We start from the raw sequence: 12,479 nt of genomic DNA on the forward strand, positions 1-12,479 counted from the left end.
GAGAGAGAGAGAGAGAGAGAGAGAGAGAGAGAGAGAGAGAGAGAGAGAGAGAAAGAGAGAGAGAGAGAACAGAGACTTGTCTTTTAGGCAAGCAAAACAGTTCAACATTGGGAAGTATTGTGGAATGATGAAAAGAGACTTTGAACCTGAGTTCAAAACTTGACTAATACTCAGTAAGTCATTTAACTTCCCAGAATCTTAAAGGTCTATTCCAACCTCATCATTTTACAGATGTGAGATTTGGACTAGCTAACCTCTGAGCATTAGCTTTAAAATTTTGTCATAGGAGTTACAGAAGCAAAAGGTCAGAACTTTTCAACATGGGAAGAGGGATTAGTTATATATCTGATTATTTCAGCATATATTTATATTGATACTTTTAACAATTCCATGGATTCTAGTGTGGTAAGAATTACTTCCCTTCATGCAGAGCATAATCCTCTATATCCTCTCAGCCTATGTAATTCTCCCTGTGTCTGCAAAAATTTTCCACAAAGGATCCACTCAGCACACTGGAGTCCTTTCTTTGACTTTTTGGGGTTTCTTCTTGGTTCCAGTCGGGAAAGCTAGAAAAGACACTTAGCCCAATCTCCTCACACTCAATCCTGGAACCAGGAAAATATGTTTTTCATTCATTTTTTTTTCCCAGCGTAGGTGGTTGGATAAGTCTTTTCACATGAAAAGCATGGGTAGTGTCTGGGAATTCAGTACCATTAGTACAATGTCATTCATGAGTAAATTTTGAGAACCTAACTACCAATTAAAAGAATTCCTATGTTTAGAATATGGAAGATATTCCACAATATCAGTATGGTAGCACACATTTACATAGAGATAGTATATATCATATATTAAACATATGATATGTTTATATATAGTATATTATAAAACTTAAGCTTTTTTGTTGTTCATTCATTTCAGTCATGTCTATCTCTTTGTGACTATATTTGAGGTTTTCTTGGCAAAAATACTGGGGTAATTTGCCATTTTCTTTTCTAGTTCACTTTACAGATGAGGAAACCGAGGCAAACAGGGTTAAGTGACTTGCCCAGAGTCACACAGCTAATAAGTGTTTGAGGCCAGATTTGAACTCACGAAAATGGGTCTTCCTGACCCCAGGCCCAGCACTCTATCCTCTGAGCCACCTAGCTATCCTATAAATTACATACAAATGTATTATACCTTTATATAAAAACACATAGAATATTTTCTATATTATATATAATACATGTACAATGTGAGTGCACATAAATATTTATATATATTATATGAATATAACATGTATGTGTTGCATTGGGACACTTAAAAACTGGAGCGTATCTGGAAGATAGCCAGCAGAATGGTGGACTCAGAACTATGCCATTGGAGGGATTCATTGAATAATAATGATTACAATATTTATAAACCTCTTTAAGATCATCAAAGCATATTATCTACATTAGATCATTTGAATCTTACAACCATATGAAAAAGGTACTACATATATAGAATACTGAGGCTTTGTAGAGGTTGAATGATTTGAAGAAATCATGTAACTAGTAAGTATAGGGGATAGGACAGGTGGATGTTTAATCTGGAGAGGAAGCTTTGGGCAATAGGTTGGGAGATGGGGGAGGAGATGGGCAGGGAAGGAAAAATGAGAAAGAGTTATTATTTATCATCATATAATTGAAGGAATCTTATGGAGGAAAATATTAGATTTTTTCTGGGCCACAGAACTAAGATCATTGGCCAGAAACTATGGAGGCAAATTTTGTTTCCTTTTGAGGAATAAATCCTGAACAATTTAGTACAACCCATAAGTGGAATTGGCTGCCTTGGCATATCGTGGTATGTATTCCCTATCACTGTAAATACTCAAATGGAGGCTGGGTGACCATTTTTCAAGAATATTATAGAAAGAATTCCTATTCAGGTAGGTTTGGGACTAGATGACCTACCAGGTCTCTTCCATCCTTGAGATATTATGATTCTATTTATTTCTTGATATAACCTTTGTGTCATGGCTCCCTCTAGGAGGAAGGACCTTAGTTATATCTGGGTAGTTGGTCCCCACACATAGACACTCCTGCACCTGAATACTTAAAAAATCTCTGTGTTGAATAGTCCAACTCTGCCTTTGAAATAAACATAGTATTATATAGCACTTTAAGGTTTGTAAAGCATTTTACATACTTTGTCTCATTTGATCCATTCAGCGATCCAGTGAAGTAGATACTCTTATCACCCCTGTTTTATAGATGAAGAGACTGCTATTGAGAGAAATTGAATGATTTGCCCAAACTCCCAAAGCTAGTTAGTGTCTGAGACAAGATTGGAACTCAAGCTCTCCTAACTCCAAGTCTAGTATCTTATCCACTATGCCACTCAGTTGCCTTAGTCCAAAGTACACTGGCTACAATGTATCAGCAGTACCTTTATTATTCCAACAGTTTAGGAAGAACAGAAAAACACACCCATAAAGTCTCTCTTTGATCCCAAAGCACTCATGACTACCTCAAATAGCTGCTGTCTTAGTCTCATTCCAGTTAAAAACCCTTCCTTCTAAGAGGTTAATTTTCAACCATATAAGGAATACTTTTGATTACATGAAATTGAAAAACTTAAAAATTAATGCGATTAGGATAAAAAGGGAAGTAACTGGGAATGAATGAATGAGAAAGCATTTATTAAGCCCTTACTATGTGCAAAGCTTGTGCTAAGTTCTAGGATGATCAATTTTAAAAAGTAGAGACCATCTCTGCTCTCAAGGAGCTGATGTTCTAATGAGGGAGACACAATATGTAATTTGCAGGTTTCAGCTGTAAGGCGAAAGGAAGAGTCCTCCTGTCACTAGTGTGCACTGGCAAAGCAGATAGCCGAACATCTCCTTTTATGAGCAACACTGGGCTCTGCACATGCCAGGCTGCTTAAGATAGAGGCCCCCATGTCAGACATATCAGGCACCTCTATTGAGAAAGGACATTCTGCATTCCTCCGCCATGGGGTGGGAGTCACCTCTTTTCATTGCGTAGTTGTAATGGGATGCTGTGAAATCTACATGGCTGAGACACAATTGCCTTTTCTTTCTTTAGATGTGTCCACTGGTGAAACTCTTTTTCACACATCAGTAGTTTTCAGTCATATCTGACTCTTCATGACCCCATGGGGTTTTTTCTTGGCAAAGATACTGGAGTGGTTTGCCATTTCCTTCTCTAGCTCATTTTACAAATGAAGAAACTGAGGTAAATAGGGTTAAGTAATTTGCCCAAGGGAACATAGCTAGTAAGTGTCTGAAGCCATATTTGAACTCAGGAAGAGAGGGCTGAGGGCTTTTAGTCCCTGCCATTGGCTCAAGCCCCCATCAATTTTGTTTCCCAAGTTTTAGGAATCCCCAAGACCCCAGTTCTATTTAACTATTTAACAGTCAGATTAGCTTTTACTAAGGAATATTTACTCAAAGATACAGCATAAACAAACACTTAAACATTACATTACATACCTCATCAGGCATATATCACCTTAGTGTCTGGAGAAGAGAGAGGAATTAGTTTCACAGTTTGGTTCAGTTCCTATGTAGCATTAGTCCCACCAAGTCCCAAGTCTCTACAGATTGTGTTATAGCAACCAGGCTCTTTAGGGCTTCTCTGCTAGGCTGGTAGCAACATTTGGCCTGGAATACTGGATCAAGCCTCTTTGGCTTGAGATTCTAGGTCCAAGACTCCATAACCTTTACCTAGGACTGAAAAAGCACAAATTAAACTCCCTAAAACACCAAACCTGTTTCTTGGGGCTTTGAGACCTCAAAATGGGAGGGGTGGTTGGTCTGTGGACCTTCCCTCTCCACTGTGCTTAATTTCTGGTGCCCATCCTATGTGTGAAAAAGGGCAGCTAGATGGTTTAGTGGATAGCATGCCTGGAGTCAGGAAGAAAAGTCTTTCCTACTCAGTACTAGGGGAAAAAAATCTTTGTATCAAAGACTTCTCATTAAAGTCTGATGTCTAAGATATATAGGCAACTAAAGGAAATATATAAAAAAACATTCTTCAGTATAGAAATGGTCAAAGGAATTATAAACTATTGAAAAAGTACTCCAAATCACTGATAAGATAATGCAAATCATAAGACTGTTTCACCTCACTACTAGCCGATTGACTTGGATGAAAAAAAAATAGGAAATCAGTGTTAGAAGGGTTGTGGGAAAATGGGCTAATACATTGCTGGCAGAGCTGTAAATTAATCCAACTATTCTGAAAAGCAATTCAGAATTATGTGAAGAGAGTGACTGAAATGCTCTTATGCTTTGATCTAGAGATTCCACTGCTAAGTATATATGCCGAGGAGGCTAATGGCAAAAAAAAAAAAAGGACCCAAATACACCAAAATATTTATAACAACACTTTTCCTAGTAGCAAATAACTGGAAACAAAGCAGATACCAATCGATTGGGTAATGGCTAAACAATTTGTAATGCATCAATGTAATGAAATATTACTGTGCTGAAAGAAACAATGAATATGACAGCTATAGAGAAGCATGGAAAGACTTCCCCTTTTTTTTTTTTGAGGGGCAATTGGGGTTAAGTGACTTGCCCAAAGTCACACAGCTAGTTAAGTGTTAAGTGTCGGAGACTGCATTTCAACTCAGGTCCTCCTGACTCCAGGGCCTGTGCTCTATTTACTGCACCACCTAGCTGCCCCAGAAAGATTTCTGTGACTGATGCTAGGTGAAGTAAAGACAAACCAGAAAAACGAAGTACACAGTGGCTACAATGATGTAAATGGAAGGAACAACCACAATAAAACAACAGCCTGAATGCTGCAAAATTATAATGATCCAACTTTGCCTTCAAAGATGAGATACGTAAAAATACCTTCCCATCTTCCTTTAAGAAGTGGTAGACCAGGGGCAGCTAGGTGGTGCAGTTAGTAAAGTGCCGGAGTCGCGAGGACCTGAGTTCAGTTCTGGCCTCAGACACTTATCACCCACACAAAAATACTAGCCGTGTAACCTTGGGCAAGTTACTTAACCCCAATTGCCCTCCAAAAGGCAAAAAAAAAAAAAGTGGGAAACCAAAGGTCTGGAACACAATGTATAATGTCAGACTTTTTTGAACTGTTGGTTAGTTTTGTAGAAATTGCCTTCCCCCATCCCCTTCTTTTTCTTTCTTTATTATGATTTATGGCTCTCCTGGTGGGGGAAGACATACAGTATACATATGATTGACTTTCATTATAGCCAATTTCTTCCTTCTCACACAGAACATCAGAAAGGAGCCTTTTCACATGTCTACTTCCCCAAGAAGAATGAACAGAAGACAGAAAACAAGGTGAAATAGTTAAAAGAATATTTAAGCAAGAGTTGGGACACCTGGATTCTAGCCCTGGATCTTCCACAAACTGGGTAACCTTGGGTAACCTGTCTGAGCCTCAATTTCCTGATTTATAAGATGGGGATGATAATATTAATAATACTTAGCTCATAGTCAGGGTGCTGTGTGGATTAAATCTCTTAGTATAACATAAAGCATTACTTGAATTTCAACTGTTATTTCAAGTCTGGGACAATATTCATTTCTTTGTCTCCATCTTTTTCACTAGTCACTTCCTTTCCTTTCCTCCCCCAGATTCTCATTCTCCCTTCAAACTGTGAGCACCTTGTTTGAGATGATTCAACTTGTTATTTGGCCCAAAGAAAAACTCCACACAAAAGCAAATTATACCCTTAGTCACACATCATTCCTTGGGGAATCAACTAATACTGTGAGGTAAGCAGATAAAGAGGGCCTTTCAAGGCAGGAGCTCTCAGGTATGCAAATCCTTATGCTCTCATTCAATTCACTGATCATACTGTCCTGCTTGAGAAGACATAGGAGGGTCCTAGGATCTTAAGATTGTAACTCTAGAGTAAAAGGAGACCTCATGGACAACATCGTCCAACCCCCTCCCCCCCCTTCCTCATTTTACAGATGAAGAAACAAACCCAGGGAGGTTAAGTGATTTGCCTAGTGTCACACTGGTAAGAGTCAGGGGCAGGATTTGAACTCAGGTCCTCTGACTCTGGGGTTAGCTCTCTTTCTACTGTACTATACTGCTGAATGTGAAGTACAAAATAGAAATAGTCATTAAACTTCTTCAACACCTCTCCTGAAAATCATAGAGGGCTTTAGAATCAGAGAATATTATTGCAAGATGGGACCTTAAAACTCTTCACATTCATCTTCCTCTTTCTACAGATGAAAAAGATGGATGTCCACAGATGTGAAATGATTTGCCAAGGCTGCATAGTGAGCTCTTGGCTGAGCCAGGAATAGAACCCTGTTCTACCTCCCAGACCATGGCTCTACCCAGGAGAGTGAATTATTGCCCTTACTTCATTAATACTAATGAAGATTGGAAAATGTGTGAACAATTTGTGGTTTATGTATGTAATGGAATAGTCTTGCACTCTAAGAAATGATGAATATAAGGAATTCAGGGAAACTTGGAAAGATTCACTCATTCATTCATGAAAAGAAAAATGGTACTAAAAGACATCACTATTCAGATCAGTGCCATGACCAACTGTTAAAACATACCTCTTTCCTCTCATTAGAGAAATGTGGGACTCTTGGTGTGGAATGAGGCATTCATCCACTGTAAAGCATGATCAATGTTTCAGTTTATTTTCCTAAAGTACTTGTTTCTTACAAGGAAGAGTTTCTATTAACGAATGGATACAGGAGAAGTGAAAGTGAAATAAAAGCCGTCAATGAAGCAATAGCTTACATTTGTATAGCACTTAGTGTTTACAGATCACTTATGCACAAATATTTTGTTGAATTTGATCCCATAACTATCCTGTGAAAAAGGCATTTGTCCCCTCATTTTACAGATTAGAAAACTAAGACTCCCAGAGGTTAAGAGACCTTCCAAAGGTTGCTTTAACTAGTAAGGGGTATAGCCATAACTGTACTTGAGGTCTTATCACTCTTAAGTCCAGTGTTCTTTCCATTGACTCTTTCACTCTGCTCTTCAACTAATAAGCTGTTTTGAAATTCTGCCAAAGTACCAAAGATCCCATGACACAATTGGTTGGTTATGTTATATTTAATTTCCAATGAGAATGTTACTAACGTGGATGCATAAGGAACAAATAATCTCCCAGTCTCAAGTACCTACACATGACACATTCCCAAATTCTTGGGATCATACCTAACTTGAATTTTTTAAGGTGCAAAAATGGCCAAAAAAAAAGATACAACTAGACATTTTTTTCAGCCTTTTCTCTCTTCCACCCCCACCTCCATAGCCTGGGGACTTTACCTAGTTCAATTCTCTGGTGGCACAGAAAAGGAAGCTGATGCCCAGAATAGGGAACTAACCTGCACAAGGTCACAGAGCAACACAACACAGTGGCAGAGACAGGACTAAAATACAGGCTTTAGGACTCAAAATCCCAAGAAAATCAAATAAGATCTCAATTGTATTCCATTAAAGGACCCAAGACTAGACCTCCCACTGTCCAAATGGCCTTGTTTATTAGCAAATCTCATAAAGTTAAACAGTAGCTAAGATCTCCTGACAGTGATGTTTAATTTATCAGCACTCCTAGCCTTGCTGCTCAAACCTGCAAGTTGAGCTCATTTATTTTTCATAAATTCTTTGAGTAATAGAGTCTGTGTTTCAGAACCGTGGAACAACACAATGAGCTAACGACACTCGATTGCAGAACAGATGGTCCTGAGAACTGTACATTTAAAATTATGTAACTCACTTTGCCGAGGCTCTGGCAGCTGACACTTTTATCTTAATGAAAAACATAAGAAAAGTGAGAAAAAGAATCCCATGAAACCTTCAGATTCATTTCCAGTCATTATCAAAATAAACTACCATCTTCATTGGTAGTGGGAAAGTTAAAACAGGATGGGAGGATGTTGATGAAATTTACTTAGGAAGGGTGGCTGCTATCTATCATCACCCAGTTTTCATGAGTGGAAAAACTTCCTTCTCTCTCTCTCTTCTGAAAATCGATATTTGATTTCCTTAGAACTGTGCAGCAATGGAGTGGGCTACCTCATAAGGTAGGGAGACTCCTGTCATTCTTAAGTGTTCAAGAAGTGACTAAAACACCATGGGGGATGCTATAGAGTGGTGCATGATTTTGGAGAAAGTTGGTCTAGATGATTTCTATTTAGATTCAAATTGAAGCCCATGTTGCTTATAAACACAATGTGGACTTATACTTTTGTCACTTCTTAAAATTTATGTAAAGACAGGTGTTTTAGAATCATAGGGTATATACTAATCCCAGAATCCTAATTTTAGGGATGGAAGGAATTTCACTTTACAAGTGAGGGAAACTGAGAACTATAAATGACTTCCTAAAAGCATACACTCAATTAGTGTTAGAGCTGGACTGGAACCCATATCCCCTGACTCACAGTCCTCTGATTTTCCACTACACCACAGTTCCCTAATTGCTTTTCACAGGAAGTGGAAGTCATGTTTACTGTGTTGCCATGGTTTACCAAACCATGTAATGGGGGAGCCGCAATCTGTAATTATCATCATCATCACCCTCAATTTGTTTTTCCTGAGCACTCCCAGTGATGATTTGCTTCCATCCTTCAACAGTAACTGAAATCCCTCCTCTGTAAAGCCTTCCCCAGTGAGCTCACCCTACTCTGAACTCTTGTAGCACTCACTGCCTTGTCTGCCAATTAATCACAGACAGTCTTGGGACATCTCTTCTGTTGAAGTGTAGTTTTGTGCCGTTGTTTATTCAATTTTCACTGTCCTTATATCTTTTCTCCCCAACTAGATATTGTAAACTGTAAGCACTTTCTGTTGCTTGAATTAAATTGATTTGTTGATTCATTTATTCACTCAGCCAGTATTTACAGGCATAACATACGTGGACTATTTGTGTCCAATCTGTGGTAGAGCCTTCCAAACTTGTACTAGTCTGATCAGCCACGGTCAAACACACTGTACCTTGATCCCAAAATAGGACTGTCATTTTGGTCCTCTTTAAGCTTGAAGAACAACCACCAAACAACCAACAGGCGTACCTTGGAGATATTGCAGGTTCAGTTCCAGACCTCTGCAAATAAAGGGATTCACGTAACTTTTTGGTTTCCTAGTGCATATAAAAGTTATACTTACATTATACTATAGTCTATTAAGTGTGTAATCGTATTATGTCTAAAAGAATGATGTATATATGTTAATTTTAAAAATACTTTATTGCTAAAATATATTCTAACCACCATCTGAACCTTCAGTGAGTCGTACTCTTTTTGCTGGTGGAGGATCTTGCCTCAATGTTGATGGCTGCTAACTGGTCAGGGTAGGGTAGCTGAAGGTTGGGGTGGCTGTAGCGAGTTCTTAAAATGAGACAACAATGAAGTTTGCCACACCAATTAACTCTCCTTTCACTTGAATACTTAGAGGCCATTTTAGGGTTATTGATGGGCCTAATTTCAATATTGCTGTGTCTCAAGGAGGCCCAAGGAGAGAGAGAAAGCTGGTTGGTGGAGCAGTCAGAACACATACAACTTTTATTAATCAAGTTCACCATCTTATATGGGCATGGTTTGTGGCACTCCAAAGCAATTACAACAGGAACATCAAAGCTCACTAATCACAGATCACCATAACAGATATAATAGCAATGAAAAAGTTGGAAACATTGTGAGAATGACCAAAATGTGAAACAGAGACAGTGTGAGCACATGCCATTGGAAAAATGGCACCGATAGACTTGCTCAACACAGGGTTGCTGCCAACCTTCAATTTGTAAGAAAAGAAAATTCTCAATAACTTTGAAGTGCAATAAAGCAAAGCACAATAAAATAAAGTACACCTGTATTAAGTACTTGTGCAGAATTAAGATACTATCCTCCACTTAGCTGATCAATTCTCCCTTTGATCCTTTTTGGAAAGTGCCTGCAAGCATAATCCTTTTGGTTTTCTCTGAGAATCTTAGAGTTAGAAGGGGCCTCAGTGGTTATGTAGCCTCACCTGTCCCTACCTGAACAAGTACCCCTTCTATACTGTCACGGACAAGTGGTCATCTGGTTGATATTCTAAAGCCACTAATTCAGAGTTTCAGTTTTCCTCACGTGTAGAATGTATACCTGTACTATCCAATTCAGACTTGCTGTCATCAAATGAGAATAAACTTTATGTACTCATAAAGTGAAAAAGATAAAGAGAGAGGGAGAAGGGGACAGATTGCTATGGTGGATAGGAACTGAATTGGGAGGCATTAAGAGTTGGGTTCCAATCTAAGCTGTGACACTTAGTAATTAGGTGACCCTGGGCAAGTGACTTTTATATTCTTCAAGTAACTCCCTCCAGCTTATCTACAAAGTCATAGATGGATTATGATCCGCACTGATAGAAGGAAGGCCTCAAGCTAAATAAATCATTAATATTTGGCATATTGGTATAAAACTGGTAGGTATTATGGCATAGAGTTAGCATGTTGGTACTCAATCCTTTCTGTTCCCTCCTTCTTGATGAAGAGAGTTGGAACTGAAGCCTTCCTATCTCTTACCTATCTCCTCCCAGATGGATTGTTTGGGACAGAGGTGTCAAACATGCATGTGACTCACAACATTTCTGGGTGTGTCCCATGCCTGATTAAAATGGGAAATTTTAACAAATTAATTGGGAATTAGGAAATATTTAACAAAACAAAATAAAACATAAAGGATATTACATAGTAAAACTAAGTCAATATGCAGCCTGCAGGGATCCTTGTGTATGGATTAGTGACCCACCACTTTGATACCACTGGTTTAGGGTATGATCTTTTCTTAGGTCACCACTCTCCCTACCTCTTTTTTCTTTTCTTTTTTTTTTTTTGAAGGGGGAAGGCAAGGCAAATGGGGTTGTGACTTGCCCAAGATCATACAGCTAGTAACTGTGTCAAGTGTCTGAGGTCGCATTTGAACTCAGGTCCTTCTGACTCTAGGGTTGGTGCTCTATTCATTGTGTCGCCTGTGTGCGCCCCTACCTCTTTTTTCTCCAGATATTTAATCAGCCACATCCTCTTACTACAATTAGCTTGCTTTTTAACCAAGGGGCAATATAACAATCCTGTGGTGTAAGTGATCCTTTCTATATTTTATGGAGTTTAAATCATTAGAAAAGTTATTTTAAAACCAATAGTTCAAAGGCCCCAGTTAGAGAAATTCCTGAAAATTCCAAAAGAATGTGGAATCTGACAATTTAAATTTACGCTTATTCTTAGCTAGCTAGCCCCTGGCCTCTTATGTTGAGGCAAAAATCAGGAAACAGGAAATGTTTAGATAAAAGAAGTAAACAATTACTACCTGGACTGTCAAAGAAAAAGGAAGTTGAGGTAAGAGTATGCTTTTGGGGGGGGAGGGGGTTGGGAGAGGGAAGGGTGAAGAGACTGACCTCAGTCCTTGAAGAGATAAGTATAATTAATAGCTTCAGTCTGAATCTTCTGCCCCAGAATTCCTATAGAGGCCTGATGATCCTGTTCATTTTCTCCCTTCTCTATTAGAACTCAGCCCTCCTTTCACTGTCTCCTTTCAGTTTCTCCTTTTGCCCCCATGCTGCCAACTTCTTTGGACCATGTCACTAAATCTGGGTGAGACTAGGGATACTATCTTTCCTTTGCTGCTGCTGCTTCTCTCTTGAAGCCCCTAGTCCTTTCTTTCCATTCTGGTCTTACAGAATGTGTGTGTCCCTTTAAGAATTCCCAGGCGTGACTTGTCTACCTTCCAGTTTAAAGATTTGTATAGTCTTAAATCACTCTTAGGGCTGAAATGGAATACTTGTACTTTTGAACTGAAAATCCCAGGATACAAGTCAGTTCTTAAACCTCTATTACAATGGTATAAAGTGCAACATAAAACTCAGCTGTTATTGTAAGTGGGAAATATTTGTGTGGATATTGGATGTTCACACAATTGTAATATCATAAAAATGATATTCCAGAAGGAAAAATATTCCTCCTTTCATGTTAAGAACTTTGGAAAGTACTTAGCATAGTGTCTGGCACATAGTAGGTGTTTAATAAATGTTTATTGATTGATTAAAGTAGAGTCAGAGTCTGAGAGTTGGAATGGACCTCACTGCTGTTTTTTTTTTAGTTGTTTCCCACTTTTTGTGACCCCATTTGGGATTTTCTTGGCAAAGATCCTGGTGTGGTTTTCCATTTCCTTCTCTGGCTCCTTCTATAGATGAAGAAACTGAGACAAACAGGATTAAATGACTTATCCAGGGTCACACAGCTAGTGTCTGAGAGCGGATTTTAACTCAAGAAGATGAGTCTTCCTGACTACAGGCCCACCATTCTATCCACTGAGCAACCTAGCTGTCCAAGATGGAACTTATGAGGCCATCTTTTACTAAGAAGCTATTTTAAATTTATTTTTCCATGAAGAATGTAAGTAGGGTTATGTTTTCTTGGTATTTCCAGCACCTAGTACAGTGCTGGCACATAGCAGTTCTTAATAAATTATTCCTAATTGATCTATT

At 38.6% G+C, this 12,479-nt stretch overlaps 1 long non-coding RNA gene across 1 annotated transcript in view; it reads right to left on the minus strand.

Annotated features, from left to right (window-relative positions):
- The window catches only part of LOC138155865 (uncharacterized), a 23,169-nt gene extending 10,735 nt beyond the window's left edge, over positions 1-12,434 (minus strand). Inside the window, exons 1-2 of the long non-coding RNA XR_011167014.1 lie at positions 11,391-12,434; positions 8,955-9,063 (exon numbers count right to left, since the gene is read on the minus strand). This is a non-coding gene — a long non-coding RNA (uncharacterized lncRNA). The remainder of the gene's footprint in view (positions 1-8,954; positions 9,064-11,390) is intronic.
- Between the last annotated feature and the right edge of the window lie 45 nt (positions 12,435-12,479).

Source organism: Petaurus breviceps, unplaced genomic scaffold (assembly GCF_028583685.1).
Source record: "Petaurus breviceps papuanus isolate PSGF00001 unplaced genomic scaffold, PetGlider_PUasm1.0 98, whole genome shotgun sequence".
Taxonomy (NCBI): domain Eukaryota; kingdom Metazoa; phylum Chordata; class Mammalia; order Diprotodontia; family Petauridae; genus Petaurus; species Petaurus breviceps.